The sequence below is a fragment of the Cavia porcellus genome, unplaced genomic scaffold, assembly GCF_034190915.1.
Source record: "Cavia porcellus strain 051 isolate PalLab524CR breed Dunkin Hartley unplaced genomic scaffold, mCavPor4.1 scaffold_17, whole genome shotgun sequence".
Classification (NCBI taxonomy): domain Eukaryota; kingdom Metazoa; phylum Chordata; class Mammalia; order Rodentia; family Caviidae; genus Cavia; species Cavia porcellus.
Window position 1 is genome coordinate 2,861,142 of NW_026947500.1, and position 14,430 is coordinate 2,875,571.

The window sequence follows — 14,430 nt, forward strand, 5'->3', positions numbered from 1 at the left end:
AGATGGCAGATTAATAAGCAGCAAAATAAAGAGTTTCTCTGAGAGAAACAGCTCAGATGCTGAAATAAAACATCCTGGAAAAGACCAGACACAGGGTGATAGATCCTCCTGACCCAGGAAGAAATTAAAAGGGAAAAAAAAATAAAAGAAAATCGTGGACAGAAGATTGTAGCCAGACACGCTCTCACTGGAGCCGGGCCCATTGTGTAGGAAACACTGCTGGAATCTGAAGACATGCGGTCGTGGTGAGGTTGGGGGTTGGTGAGCCTGAGGGCCTTGGTGCGAGGATGCAGTCGTGGAGGGGAGCAGCAGAGTGGAGAACGGCACTGGCTCAGAGATCTGCTCATGGTGAGTGCGGGGAATTTAGTCCTGCGGGAGTGGGCAATTGGCTGGGTGACATTTCCAGTCAGGAAGGATAAGCCCAGAAACAGAACTGCAGTGGCTTCAGTCAGCCACTCCTGGCACAAAGCGGATTGGTGAGAATTGCTTGGATTGAGTTCCACCCCTGTGTGCCATCCAGTAGCCAAGAACAAGGTCTCCCTGAAGCTATCCTTAACCCCGGCCGCATCTGTATGGCAAAGACTCACAGTGGTTTACCAGCTCAGAAGGGAGGGGCCAGCCTGCCTCACCCCCGCTTGTACTTCAGTGGTCATCAGCAGACTGGGGAGGGCAGCAGTCCCTAGCCAGCATGCTTCAGAGTAATCCTAACCAATACAGAAAGTGCAAAAGGAGACTCCACTATCCACTTGTCTAGAAGAAATCAGAAACATGACAAGAGGGAGAAACAAAAGGAAGTCTCCAGTCCCCAACCCAAACAGTACTGGCCCAGGAGAGACAAACACAGAAGAAATTGGGGATTGTATACCTGCGGTGACTGAAAAAGCAGCATCCAACATAAAGAGTTATCTTTGTGACATTATAAAAAACCAAAATCAGAAATATTAATACAATTAAAGGAAGCTGTAATACAGGTAATAAAAGAAATGCTAAGTACCTCTCAAGAAGACGCAGATGGAAGAATGGAGGGGCACAGAAAAAGGAGAGAAAAACCTTCGATGAAGAATATAAAAAAATCTAGATTACATGAAATAGATTCAAAGAGATTAGCAGGAAATTAAAAGCTCCATTGAAAGCTGGCAAACTGCTTGAAAGAAACTAAAGATAGACTATCAAGCCTTGAAGACAGGTTTGCAGCTTGCAATTATGAAAGGAAAGATCTCTGAAAAATAACACAGAACCCGCAGTAACAATACAAATGACAGAAGATGACAAAAGGATCTATAACTTAAGAACAGAAACTGTGAGTGAAGAAGCAGGGGTAAACACAAATGAAATACAAAGGCTATTCACAGAGATAATTAAAGAAAACTTCCCAAGCATAGAAAAATAAAACGATATCCAGATATATGAGGCATACAGAACTCCAGCCAGCTATAACCAAAATAGATCTACATCCAGACATATAATAATCAAGATCCCAGAAATTCAAAACAAGAACAGAATATTAAAAGCTGTCAGAGAAAAGAAACAGATCACCTATAAAGGAAAACCCATCACAATCATGACAGACTTGTCAACACCATCAAATCAAGAAGAGCTTGGAGTGAAGTATTTCATTAAATCAAGAAGAGCTTTGACTGAAGTATTCCAAGCCCTGAAAGAAAATAACCTCCAACCCAGATTGATGTACCCTGAAAAACTATCTCTCAAAATTAATGGAGAAACAACATGCTTGCATGACAAAAGGAACTGGGGAAGTTCGTGAACACCAATCCAACCCTACAAAAAATATTGAAGGACATTCTAGAGAGAGAAAAAAAGATCGTGGTTTCAAGAACAGCAACAAAGGAGGCTCACTGAATGGGACACACAGTGGAATGAAGGAGAAAAGTACACAACCAATGGCAGAAAAACAGCATGGCAGAGATGAGGCAGAGAAGGCTGGCCATAGTAACTAACATGGATGGCTTCAATACACTAATAAAAAGAAAGACAGGCAGAGTGGCTCGGGAGATGGGGTTCATCAAGATGCTCTATATAAGAAATGTATTTAACCTGAAAGAGGGTTTACAGACTGAAAGTCAAAGATGAGAAAACAATGCTTATGTGACAGGGAACCAGAAAAAAGTAGAGGTAGCTTGCCCATCAGCTGCAGACTGGTTGGAAAGGCATGACACTTTTATACACAGGAGAACCACTCAGCTATAAGGAAGAAAATCCTTGAGGCTCTTGTAGGTAAATGGATACACCTTAAAGATCATGCTCAGGGGTAAAAAGGTTCAAAATCACTTAGGTGAATAGCAGGTTGCCTCCCTAATCTAAAAACTAAAAGAGTTAGTGTGATGCAAAATGTACAATGCACCCTGGGAACATGAAAGGGGAGGAACTGTCCTAAAAGGGAAGGCAGAAGACATTGTTAATCTTGTATTATGGTTTGAAACCCATGTTGCTTTCATCGCTCTGTTTGTTTGGCTATATTCTGTTCCAGCTTGTCTACTTGTACTAGATTTGAGGGCATGGACAGCTGTCCCAAAAATGGCTGGATATACTAAGACCAAGCTCAGGGGTAAAATTTCCTATTAACTTAATCTGAAACCCTATATGGCTTTCACTGCCTTGTTTTGACTGATTTTATTTAATTCTGTATTGTTCACTGTCTTGACTGATTTTATTTGAATCTGTTATGTTTGATAGTATCAAGTCTGAGAGTGTAGGCAACTATTCTGAAGACAATAAGATTCACTATGATACCCATTCTGGTTTGACTAGTACCCCCTTTTGAAGTCCTATATTCCAGTGTTTTGTTTTTAGTGATTTTGTTCTGTACTGTTATGCTCAATTTTATTGTACCTGATGGTATGTGCAATTCTATTGAAGATAACAAGAGACATCATGGTAACCATTGCAGATCACCTTGTATTGTGGTTTTAAATTGTGTACTATGTCCATCCTTTGGTTTTGAATGCCTGCATCTTGTTTTGTTTTTTTGTTTTTTTGTTTTTCTTCATTTGGCTTTATTCTTTAAAAGAAAAAAAAGACAAACTAAGTTGCCATTAGCTTTCATCATTACACCCACTTCTGACTGTCCTCTCCCTCTTTTACTTAAAAGGGTCTTTGTCATTACAGTGCACTCATCTGCATAAGCCAGGACATCTCCTCATCACAAATTTCTTGACTTTTTTATACACGTACAGATCCTTTTGCCATGTAAGTAAAGAGGGTTCTGGGGTTAGAATGCAAATATCTTGGGGGGGGGGCATTATTCTACCTCTTTACAGATTTTTTTCTTGCTCTCTTGTCTATGGTCCCACTTAACCATTTCTAAGTTCTGATGTCAAGTTAATCAATGATTCTCCTTCTTCCCTCCCCCACCCTCCTTTATGCAACTATTTTCTGAGCACCTACCACGGGCTGAATGCTATGTCAGGAATTATGGGGATACAACCAGGTATCCAGACTCTATCCTGAAGGGACTTAGCAATTTCCCCGAACCACCTTGCTGCTGTAAGGCCAAGTCAAAATAAACTGGTCTTTGTGAAAGACACTGAAAATAGTGCAGGCACGACAGGTAGTTCACGAGAGGCCACCTCCACTGAGTTTCTGGCACTGCTATCATTAAAGCACTAGACTCAGCAAGAAGCCACCAGACATGGAGAAAGCTAACCATAAAAACACAGTCCTAAACAGATGTGCTGGTTTCGCTGAGCTTGGTGTTTCACACCCGCAATGGCAACACTCAGGAGGCTGAGACAGGAGGATCGCTGAGATTTTAAGGCCAGTTTGAGCTACATAATGAGTTCAAAGGCAGCCAGAACTACATGGTGAGTAGTTCTCAAAAAGAAAAATAAAAGGAAGTGCTGGTTTTATCAATCATAGGACTGCCTTTCAGTAAGTGCCCACTTGCTGCGAAGCCATTCAAACCCTAGGCAAAACTTTCCTGTGTTGCCTGAACCCCTCCTCTGACCTCACTCCCATGCCTTCCAAAGAAAAATGTAGCTTTCTGTAAAATATCTGAATAATTTCTTGGCAAATGCTCTCACAAACTAGTGTCAGGAAATGCTTGAAAAAACACTTGGTCCCCAAAGTGTCCTTATCTTTTAGAGATTCATGCTGAAATATTTATGGGTGTCTGGGATTTGCTTCAGAACAAAATGTAGGAGGACGTGGGTGGGGTGTGGATGAAATAAGATTGCCATGAGCGAGTAACTGTTTGTAAGCTGGGTGATGGGAGTGCGGGCTTATTATTATACTATACTTTTCCTTTTTTTTTAATGTTTGAAATTTCCCATAATAAAAAAGGGAATATGTTTCTACATTTCATTGAAACAAACTTATTCTGAAATATGTTTTACTGCCTAAATATATGCCTGGATTTAAAAAATAAATAAATGCAGATATATAAATATTGACAAAATGATCATTTTTTATGGTCCTTGATCACAGCAAGGAAGAGAGAGTGCTAACTAGATATCTTATCTATTGGTTGCCTTGAAACAGTAATGGTCTTGTTCTCTAGGGAAGAAACACATAAAATTCTGGAACATTGTTCCAGTAATTGGATTTAAAAAGCTGAGGATACCATCTGGGGAAAGTTTAACTTGATTAAGAGATAATTGTGGTTCTTTGTGATGGAGCTGATGAACTGGCTTGACTTGTCTCAGGATTTTCATATTTTAATTTCCAGGCAGCATATTAGCATTGATTTAGAATCATGCAACTGTGGTTTTCAGGCTCAGTATAAAGCTGAGAAAAACAACCGTGAAAATGGACAGAATTTCCTCTGAAACTTCTTCATTTGCCTTCTCAGTGTTCCCTTGAGTCAGTATAATATGAAATAGAAAGACCGCAAGATTTAGAGCTAAAATCTCAGATGTTGGGCACGTTGGGCGAGTTCCATGGCCTCACTCACCTTCAGCTTCTCATCTCTGAAATATAAAATCATGTCTGCTGAGCAGGACTACAGAGGCTTGGGGGTCAGGTACATAAAATGCCTCTCCCCCTACTCCGTAATGAAAAATGTGGCGTTTATAATTACATTTTCTCTTCAACCCACCCTACACCTCCTGCACAGTGACTTAGTACAGAGTAAGAATGCAACAAATGTTTGTGCAGTTAAACTAACCTTAGATAGTAGGAGAGTATTAAGATTATATGGAAATCCCCTCATGGTGGGACCCTTGGAACCCACTCATGACATCCCTCTCTTCTTCTCCACATCGACTCAATGACCAACTTCTGTTTCTTCAAGGATGTGCATCCCTGGAATCGATCCACTGCCACCCCTTAGTTCAAGACCTCTCTCCTCCTTTCTCTTTTTTCTCCACTACTGGTCTGCAGCACACACTGCTCTCTCTCTGTCTGTGCCTCCTCTTTTATACTTTGTTCTCAGTAATGAAAGAAAAATTTCCTTTTTTATTGTAACAAATATAACATATGTACAAGACAGAGTATAATGAACCCGCATATATTCATCATCCAGTTTCAACAACTACCTATAAATGGCCAAATTTGTATTATATATGCCCACCCACTTTCCTCAATGTTCTAGGATTATTTGAAGCAAATTCCAGAAGTCACAGCATCTATGTGGGTATCTTTTCATGCACCGAGAACTATATTCTAAATTCTCCCCATGACTTGTGAGACCCCCACAGGATCTGATCTTTGCTGACTTCTCATTGCTTTGTGCCTCCTGAGCGACCCAGGCCTTCTCTCAGCTCCTCCAGCATTTTAGAGAGTCTTTTTCCTGAGACTTGGGGGCTGATTTCAATGCCTAGAAGTCCTGTTCTTCCTCTTCTCCCATGTTCTTTGCTCCATTATGGCTATTGATCTGCCCATTGCATCCCACACCCAGGTGAGTCTCAGTCTGCTCTCTCAGTATCTCCTCCCCTAGGTATTAGCACACAGTGTTATAACCTAAGCCCCTCTAACTATCATGCCGTGAAGCCTGTTCTGTATAAGCGCCGCCTGCTGCTTCCCCTCCTCTTCCCCCTTCACGTCTAACTAGGTTAAGTTTTAACTTCCCGAAAGGCCATAAAACAAAGGCCTGAGGTAATAGCTCCTGACAACCCCCTTCCCTACCCGGTGGACCGACAACTATCAGGTTAAGGAAAAACTTCAGGGCAGTAATTCCTTTTAAGTCATCTAGGATTTGCAACCAAGGTGTCTGAACTCAAAGAGAGTATTCTTACTCTTTATTCTGGACTCAAAAATTAATCTTTGATACTGCTGCAAGAAAAAATGAAATACAGACCCTGTAAGATGCCTTGTTTCCCACTTGGCGTCCTGGCTTCAGAGCTATGTGTATACACTCTCAAAACGGCAGATGTTGGGAAAACTACTTATAGGATTAGGTTTCTATGGACTTAAGGCACTAGCCATTAATGTAGACTTTGTAGAATCTCCTTTAAAGAAAAATAAAATGGAAATTCTCAAGTGGCAAAGCCAGTGCCTGAATTTGGCTCTGCATTGTTTTCTTACTATTCAGGGAATCTTATCTGCCAACCCCTACCGATAGGTACTGTATTTTTAAAGGGGACAAGTTTTAGGCTAAATTACATGTGTGGAACTTAAACCACGAAAAGAGATTCTAAGGGCTGGGGATTTAAGTGCCTGCCTCACATCGCAAGGTTGTGAGTTCAATCCCTGGTACAAAAAAAAAAAAAAAAGAGAGAGAGAGAGAGCGATTCTATATTAATACACATATTTGGGGATTTGGTTTTAACTTGCTATTAAGTAAAATTTCAGTCAAATTCTAAGTAGACCAAGTAGTATAATCAATTTAGTTTAGCAATGACCCATTCGTAGCCAAGCTGTTTCACTTACATTGCCTGTGATTTTTACCCTGCTGGCTTTATTTTGAAACACACGTTTGGGCAGGGGGGAATTGAATGCCATGTTCTGTTGATAAAAAGTAGAACATATGGAATTGATAAAATATGTAAACATGATTTGGTCAGTAGGAGACTAGGAGAAACAGGGAATAAGAAAGAAGACTGGCTTGTATGATTTTGACCAGAGAGGATGAGAGGGCTGGGGCAAGTGTTCAAGGGCACATGCATGCAGGTGACGGTGCCCCATGTGGGGAAAGTTATGATTGTGGATAAAGGGGAATGAATGCACCCTAACTTGCTTGGAAGAAAGAGGAAACCAAAACCTGCTATCTGCAGTGCTGACTTGAGCCCATTAAGTAAAGTTAAACACAAAATCCACAGACAATATACCTACCATCTAGGAATCCTAAGGGGTACCCACAACAACCTTCCTTGTTAGCAACTTGCTCTCCTAGAGAGAAATTGTTCTGCGGGGGTGGGGACAACATAGATCACTGGGGGAGAGTATTCTGAGTCAACATTTTCATTCTGAAGCTGCCACTCACTCCAGTGAGCCGAAGGAGTTCTGAATAGAGGAACAAAAAGAACGAGACAGAACGTAACTGTTCACATAGAGAGGACACAAATATGAAAAGAATACAAGGTAGGCCATTTGTAGAGTAAAACAACAGGGAAAAAAAAACCTCTAGCTTTAGAATATTTAAGCAAAATACCTTGGGGTGGGGTAAAAAAATTAAAATATCTTGCTCTTAAAGAATTTAAAAGGAATCTATATCTTCACTGCAAACAAGCTTCAGGAGGAGAAATAAAGACAGCAGAGAAGAATATGAAGTAAACTAGCATCATCTGAAAGAAAAAAAAGACATGTGTCAGTAAAACTACTTTTGAAATGAAAATCACACTACAACTAGTAAGAAGTATAAACGTGTGTGGGGGGGATCAATGGCTTGAAAAATACAGGATGCAAAGATAAAGAAAGGACTGTTTCCAAGACTTAGTTATTACAAGCTGCACTGCTCTGGACATGGGCCTTGCGTACAGCATGGTGGTATGATTCTTTTAATTCTCTTGGGAAGATATCAAAAAGGGAAATAGTGGGGTCAAATGGAACCTCTACTTTTAGTTATTTGGGAACCCTTCACACTGACTTCCACAGTGGTTGCACCAGTCTATCAGCCCATCAACAGTGGAGAAGGGATCATTTTTCCTCACAGCCCCCCCAGCTTTTGTTACTGGTTGTTAATAGCTTAATTTTAGAAACAGGCCAAATACCCATCAATTGATGAATGGATCAAGAATATATGTTTTGTTTTGTTGTTTTTGTTTTGTACCAAGGAACGACTCACTACCTCACACTTGCCAGGCAGATGCTTATGCTGCTGTCCTAAACCCCACCCTGCATATGTAGTTTTTTAATACCATGGAGTACTACTTTGCCATAAAGAAGGGCAGACTTCATACACTTCTAGGTAAATGGTTATACCCTAAAGCCATAACCTTAAGTGAAACAAATCAAACACACATGTTTAAATACTGAAACTGAAGGGTAAATAAGGACCAAAATGTGTAACAGATCTTGTGAAATAGGAAAAAATGCTCAAGTGGGAAGGAGAACATGGGAAGGGGGAGAGAGAAAGGAAGAAAAGAAAAGGAAAAAAGAGAACAGAAGAGCAAAATGGAAACAAAACTTTTATAAATAAGGATGAGAAAAGGTGTTCAAGACAGAGGACTAGGAAACAAAAGAAGCAAAATATATCATGTACTGGTAAACAAATTTCCTATGATAAATGCGATCATTTATATATTTAAAAGGTCAGAATAAAATTAATTTTAAAAACACAGAAAAGGCAAAGAGTATCCCTAATAGTCGATTACATCAGATATATAATATAAGGAAGAAAGAAAACTGTTAGGAAAAAGAGCCCATTAACTCTTGGGAGAGTCACCTGCAGAATCGACAAAACATAGTTCTAGATTAAAAAAAAAAAGTCGGGACTGGAAACAGGCTCATCCAACCTACAGCCCAGGAGCTGCGCGTGGCCCTGGACAGCTAGTGACGAGGCCTTACCAGATCGTAAACTTTTAACATTATTATGTGAGTTTTAGCAATATTTTCATGAATTAATTTTGCAGTACTTGACTGTGGGAAAACATTTTATTGCTCATGTCTCTTTACCATGTCATTACTTTTTGGCAGCACTTATATTTGTGAAAGACTATTTTCAAGGATAAAGCACTCAAAGAGTAAATTAGATTTAAACTAAAAAAACGTTTTGAGAATTTACTAAGCATGACAACTACTTCTACTGACCCAGATATTAATGCATTTGTTTTTCACAAAACAGGTCAAAGATCCCAGTAATTTTATGTTTATGTTGCCCTCTTTTTCTTTACTGCTATAGTAGAAAAAAAATTAAAGGTAGTTTATATATACGCATGATTTTATATATTGTACATGCAGCCCAAGACCATTTTTCTTTAGTCAATGTACCCCAGGCCAGTCAAAAGTTGGATCCTTTGGAAAGATGTTGCCTTAATTGATTGTTGGTGAACTGTGACTCCACATAAATGTCAAACAAAGATAAACAATGGCAAAACTTAACAATTATAACCAGAAGGAGTCGCAAAGTTGACACTGTCAACACGAACAATCCCCCCTGTGGTCTGGAAGCTCAGCTTGACATCTCAGCCAAAGTCCCCAGCAACAGGGCCTTCACTGGAGATGGGGGGGGTGCTTGTGTCCATGGCATAGGGGGCCTGGCTCTTCTGGTCTGCCCAGCAGCTACAATAATTTCTGTTATTTGTTATTAAGATTGACTGTACATTATTCAAATTAAATTTAAGACAGATATATGTGGTCGGTATTATTTCTACCATAGTTGGTAGAAATGTGGTCCCAGACTTTTGAAAGCATAATTTGGCTATTTTGAAGTTAAACGTGAATCTCTGTACCCCAGAAACTCTATTTCTAGGAACTTATCTTAGATATGTATAAACACTTTCATCCATCCAACAAGTATTTATTAAACACTGTGTTGAGCCAGGCGTGGCGGCTCATGCCTGTAATCCCAGCACTCAGGAGGCAGAGGCAGGAGGATCATTGCAAGTTCGAGACCAGCCTGGGCTACAAAGTGAACTCAAGGCCAGCCTGACCTGCATTAGTGAGACCCTGTCTCAAAAAGACAAAAACAAAACAAAAAAAACGTGCTGTGTTAGGTGTTGGTGACTTTGAAACAGCAAAATAAACACAGGAAGAATGACAGTAAAGAACATAAGCACATAGGAGGAGTTATCAAAATATATGGTAAATATTTAAATTTTTAAAATGTCAATGCAATAAAAGACACTTTGACATTAATTCACATTAAAGTACTCCCATTCATTTCTCCCTCACCCCCAAAAAAACCACAACAAAATGTCAAAACACGGCAACTGGGGAGAGCAATGGTACATACATTATGCAATGTCACCCCCAAACCATTGCACTCATTTCAAACACACACTCCATCATTCTTAGACTTTCTAAAGCAGTTCTGAATGCCCTCTTCTGTAAGTGCACTTACAGGGTTTGATCAAAAATACACTAACTGTCTCTGCTGAGTGCCAAGGTAGGCTTGAGAAGAACCCTACAGTGCGTCTTCACCTACCTTATTCACCAGATCTGGTGCTGTGCAACTCCTGGCTCTTCCCCAAGGCCAAAATGACCAGGAAAGGTGAATGCTTTGAATAGACTCAGGACATTGAGGCTGTCACAGCAGCACAACTAAAAGATATGCATGAAAGAGAAGATTCTCGAACTGCTTCCAAAAGTGGCAAGAATGATGGGATGAATACGTTCAAGGTGAGTGGGCTTCATGCCAATGTGTATTATATTGTAATATATTTTTAAAAGAATGTAAGCATTTCTCATACTTTTTTATCACACCTCATAAGGTATAGTATATTAGAAACTGAAAAGCATTAATTAGAAAAAGAAGGAAGGGAACCAAGAGGTATCAGGCTCTTTGTAGCCTGAGCTCAGCAGTATCGGAGGCCTTATGTGTTAGTGAAGACCCAAAGGAGGTGAAGGGTTAAATTATGTGTTATTTGGAAGGACACAGTTCCAAAGGAAAATAAAAAAGGCAGCAGCAAGTGCAAAGGCCCTAAGGTAAGAACCCTACCCAGCACCTTTTCAAAACCAGCAAGGAAGCGATTGTGGGTGGAGCAAAGAGCAGAGTGGAACATGGAAGGAGATGGTTCAGAGAGGTAATGACATGGGGCCAGACAGAACACTTTTGTTAGCCATCCTAAGGATTCTGATTTTCACTCTGAATGAGCGAGAAGGTTTTGAACAAAGAAAGCTATCACTTGATCACAGTTTCACCTGATTGCTCCAGCAGCTGGGCTGCAGATGGGTTGGAAAGGCCAACAGCAAACATAGGAGGCCTCCAGAGGTTACTCCAACACTCCAGGGGAAAGGCCAATCCAAGGCACGGAGCTGGGGCAAAGTACCAGAGTGGGAAGGAGTGTCAGATTACAAAAACAGGCAAAAGCACAGGCGCCAAGAAGTCTGAACCCAGGCACACACTTGACATCTCAGCCTTCAGGAGACTGAGGCGAGAGAATCATGAGTTTGAGGCCAGCCCAAGCTACACAACATGACCCTGTCTCAGAATTCTAAATAATGAAGTACACAATTTTAAAACATGTTCAAGTATGTTGTTTACAATTTAGAGAAAGTAAAAGTAATTTAAATGTCCAATGATAGAAGACAAGTTCAATATACTATGGTTCATCCATTGGTTTTAAACCTAAAACATCTGTACTGATTGAGAAAATACGCTACTTTTAAATTAAAAAGCCAAGTGTGGGGCTGGGGTTGTATCTCCATTGTAGAATGTATGCTTAGCACACATAAGACTCTGAGGTAATCTCCCATACCCAAACCAAATGACAACTACAAAAAAGAGTCAAGTGGATAACATTAATTTTTAATGCTACTCTAACAAAATATGTTTTGGGACCATTAAAATACATCTTGTTGGGCTGGGGATGAGGTTCAGTGGTAGGGTTCTTACCTTGCATGTGAAAGACTCTGGGTTCTATCCCCAGCTGCACGCGCACACACACACACACACACACACACACACAATTTGTTCACCAATTAAATATACAATCCTAGAATCACTGACATTAGAATTTCTGATTTAAAAAAAAAAGGAGCTATGCACCAAATAGAAATATACATCTGTACCTGTCAAATTAGTACACCAGTAATAATTCATAACTGGTTGAAACAAAGCATGTGCTTCTATTCTTTTTAAATTGTTTGGTACAGCAGATACAGTCTAGGGAATGAAGAAAAAAGATTCTAGGTCACTAACAGTGAAACTTTTAGAGACCAAGTGCCAAACTGCAACCCCAAACTGACTTACTTATCATAAAGTGCCATCACTGCAATTAACCTGAATACTGAGGTTGTAGTTTATAAAAAAGACAACTCCTACACTAACATCTTTTGTCTTAAAAGAAAAACACAATAACACATGTGCCATTGGTTCATTATCACTGTGCACTGTGGTTTTTAGAAATTAAGACTGAGTTTGCTATTAAAAAACCTCTAAGATCCAAACAAACAGAAAGATTTGTCTAAAGAGTGAGACTGAGAAATGAATATGTGATTTTCAATCTATATATTTGTCAAAGAACCATTTGGTAGAGGCTGGAAATGGTAGATAAGAATCATCTCAGTGATCATTAATGAATCATTCCCTATATGCCAGGAACTATGTCTTGTGTTTTTACCATAGCTTCTAATTGTGTACCACGAAATCTAATTTCACATACTTGCCCAAGGTCACTAGCTAACATGCACAGGAGAGGTAAAACCAAAACCCATGCTGTTGGAAGCCAAAAATACCCTCCTCGCTGTAACACTGTATTAAGCAAGGTTGACTAGATGGATTTCTGAGGCTTTTCACGATAGTATATCCAGCAGGATTCCATTCAACTGCAAGTAACAAATCCTGACAATGAGTGCCTTAAACACTAAAAGGATTACAACAAGGATAAAGATAGACAGTTTACAGTGGGTACTACTGCTTCTGTCTTGTGTGCTGTTCTTTGGCCTAAGATTACTGCTTTCTTTGTTGTTGTTTTTTTTTTAAATTTTATTTAAAAGGAAAAAGAGAAAAACACAAGACAAAACAAAGCGGTGTAAGGGTACAAGTAATACAGAACTACAAAAAAAAAAAAAAACCAAAAAACAAAAAAACAGTAAGAAATCACCAGTTAATAGATTACATATTATCATCTTAGAGATAGTTGCTCAAATCACAGTATCAAAGAATACAAAGTGGACATTCAAACAGTGAGACTGCAAACAGCTGTGTTCAATGATCCAACCAAAAACATTAATATGGTCAGCTATTTAACACCCCTAAACACACTTGCTGTTGTATCCTTTAGAGCTCTTTTTTTCCCTCTCTTTTTTCAACAAAATTTACACATTTTGGGTTTTATTACTCCTTAGTTCTTATTACTTTTTTGGGGGGGAGAGAATAAAGTCAAATATGGCAAAACAAAGCTAAGACTACTGCTTTCCTTCCAGCCTCAGGCGAAGAAGAAAAGAGGAAAATTGAAAAGGGCTCAGTCAGCTTCAAAACACAAAAGCCAGCCCAGTATTCCTGCCTGCATTTCATTGGCCAAAATTGTATCATGTAATCTTTGTTTTTACATCTCATTGGCCAGAATTTCCTTGTCACTCCAGCAATGCCTCTGGGAAGGTGAGGCATATGATTGGTACATGGTTTCCTTGAAGGAAACTCAGGTTCTTTCAGAAGTTAAGAAGGGGGCAGATAGTAGTGTCTACTGCATAAAAACTTACCTGAGAGATTAGGGATGTTATAAGAGGAGCAGATACTTGAGAAGAATCAGCTTTTCTAGGCGTTCTGAGAACTCAGTGGAGATGGATTGTGCAACAAAGGAGACAGAAGGCCTTGTGTTCAGCTTCAGTTCTATTAACATGGGAAAGAATAGATTTGGGGAGACAATGAAGGGTCTGTCACATTCCTCCTCCAGCCCCTGAGAACAGAGAGTATCCTCCTGTGGGGCAGAGGTCGGATGGCAGGGGCTGATAACAGGCTTTTGAAATAGAGGGGGCATAGTAGGTACTTGGGGATACTTGGAGGTGTTGGGAATGTTAAAGGATAAATACTGTCTCCTGAGTCATCCTGGAGAAAAGCACTGAGAGTAAGTTGGCTTCTCAAGAGTCACCTCACCCCAGTCCTGAAAACTATTTTCTGTTCCATAAAAATAAGTAATAATCCTACATTGGAGGGTTGATGAGAGTCTGGTTTGAAGTTATGTCAGCCTAGCTCCTGTTTTTATAGCATGCACTCCACAATGACTATTACTTTTGTTAGGAGTCTGATCTGAACCCCACAGCCCCCATCCTCTCCCTCCTTGCAGCGCTCACCAGCTTTCCATTCCCTGAGAACATGAACTCTTACTCTTTGCCTCACTTGCCCACATGGACTCAGGAGCACCTCGGAGCCTGTGAATCCTGTAGTCTTCATGATTCAGCCACCTACCTGCTCTAGGATGTCCTTCCTAACCT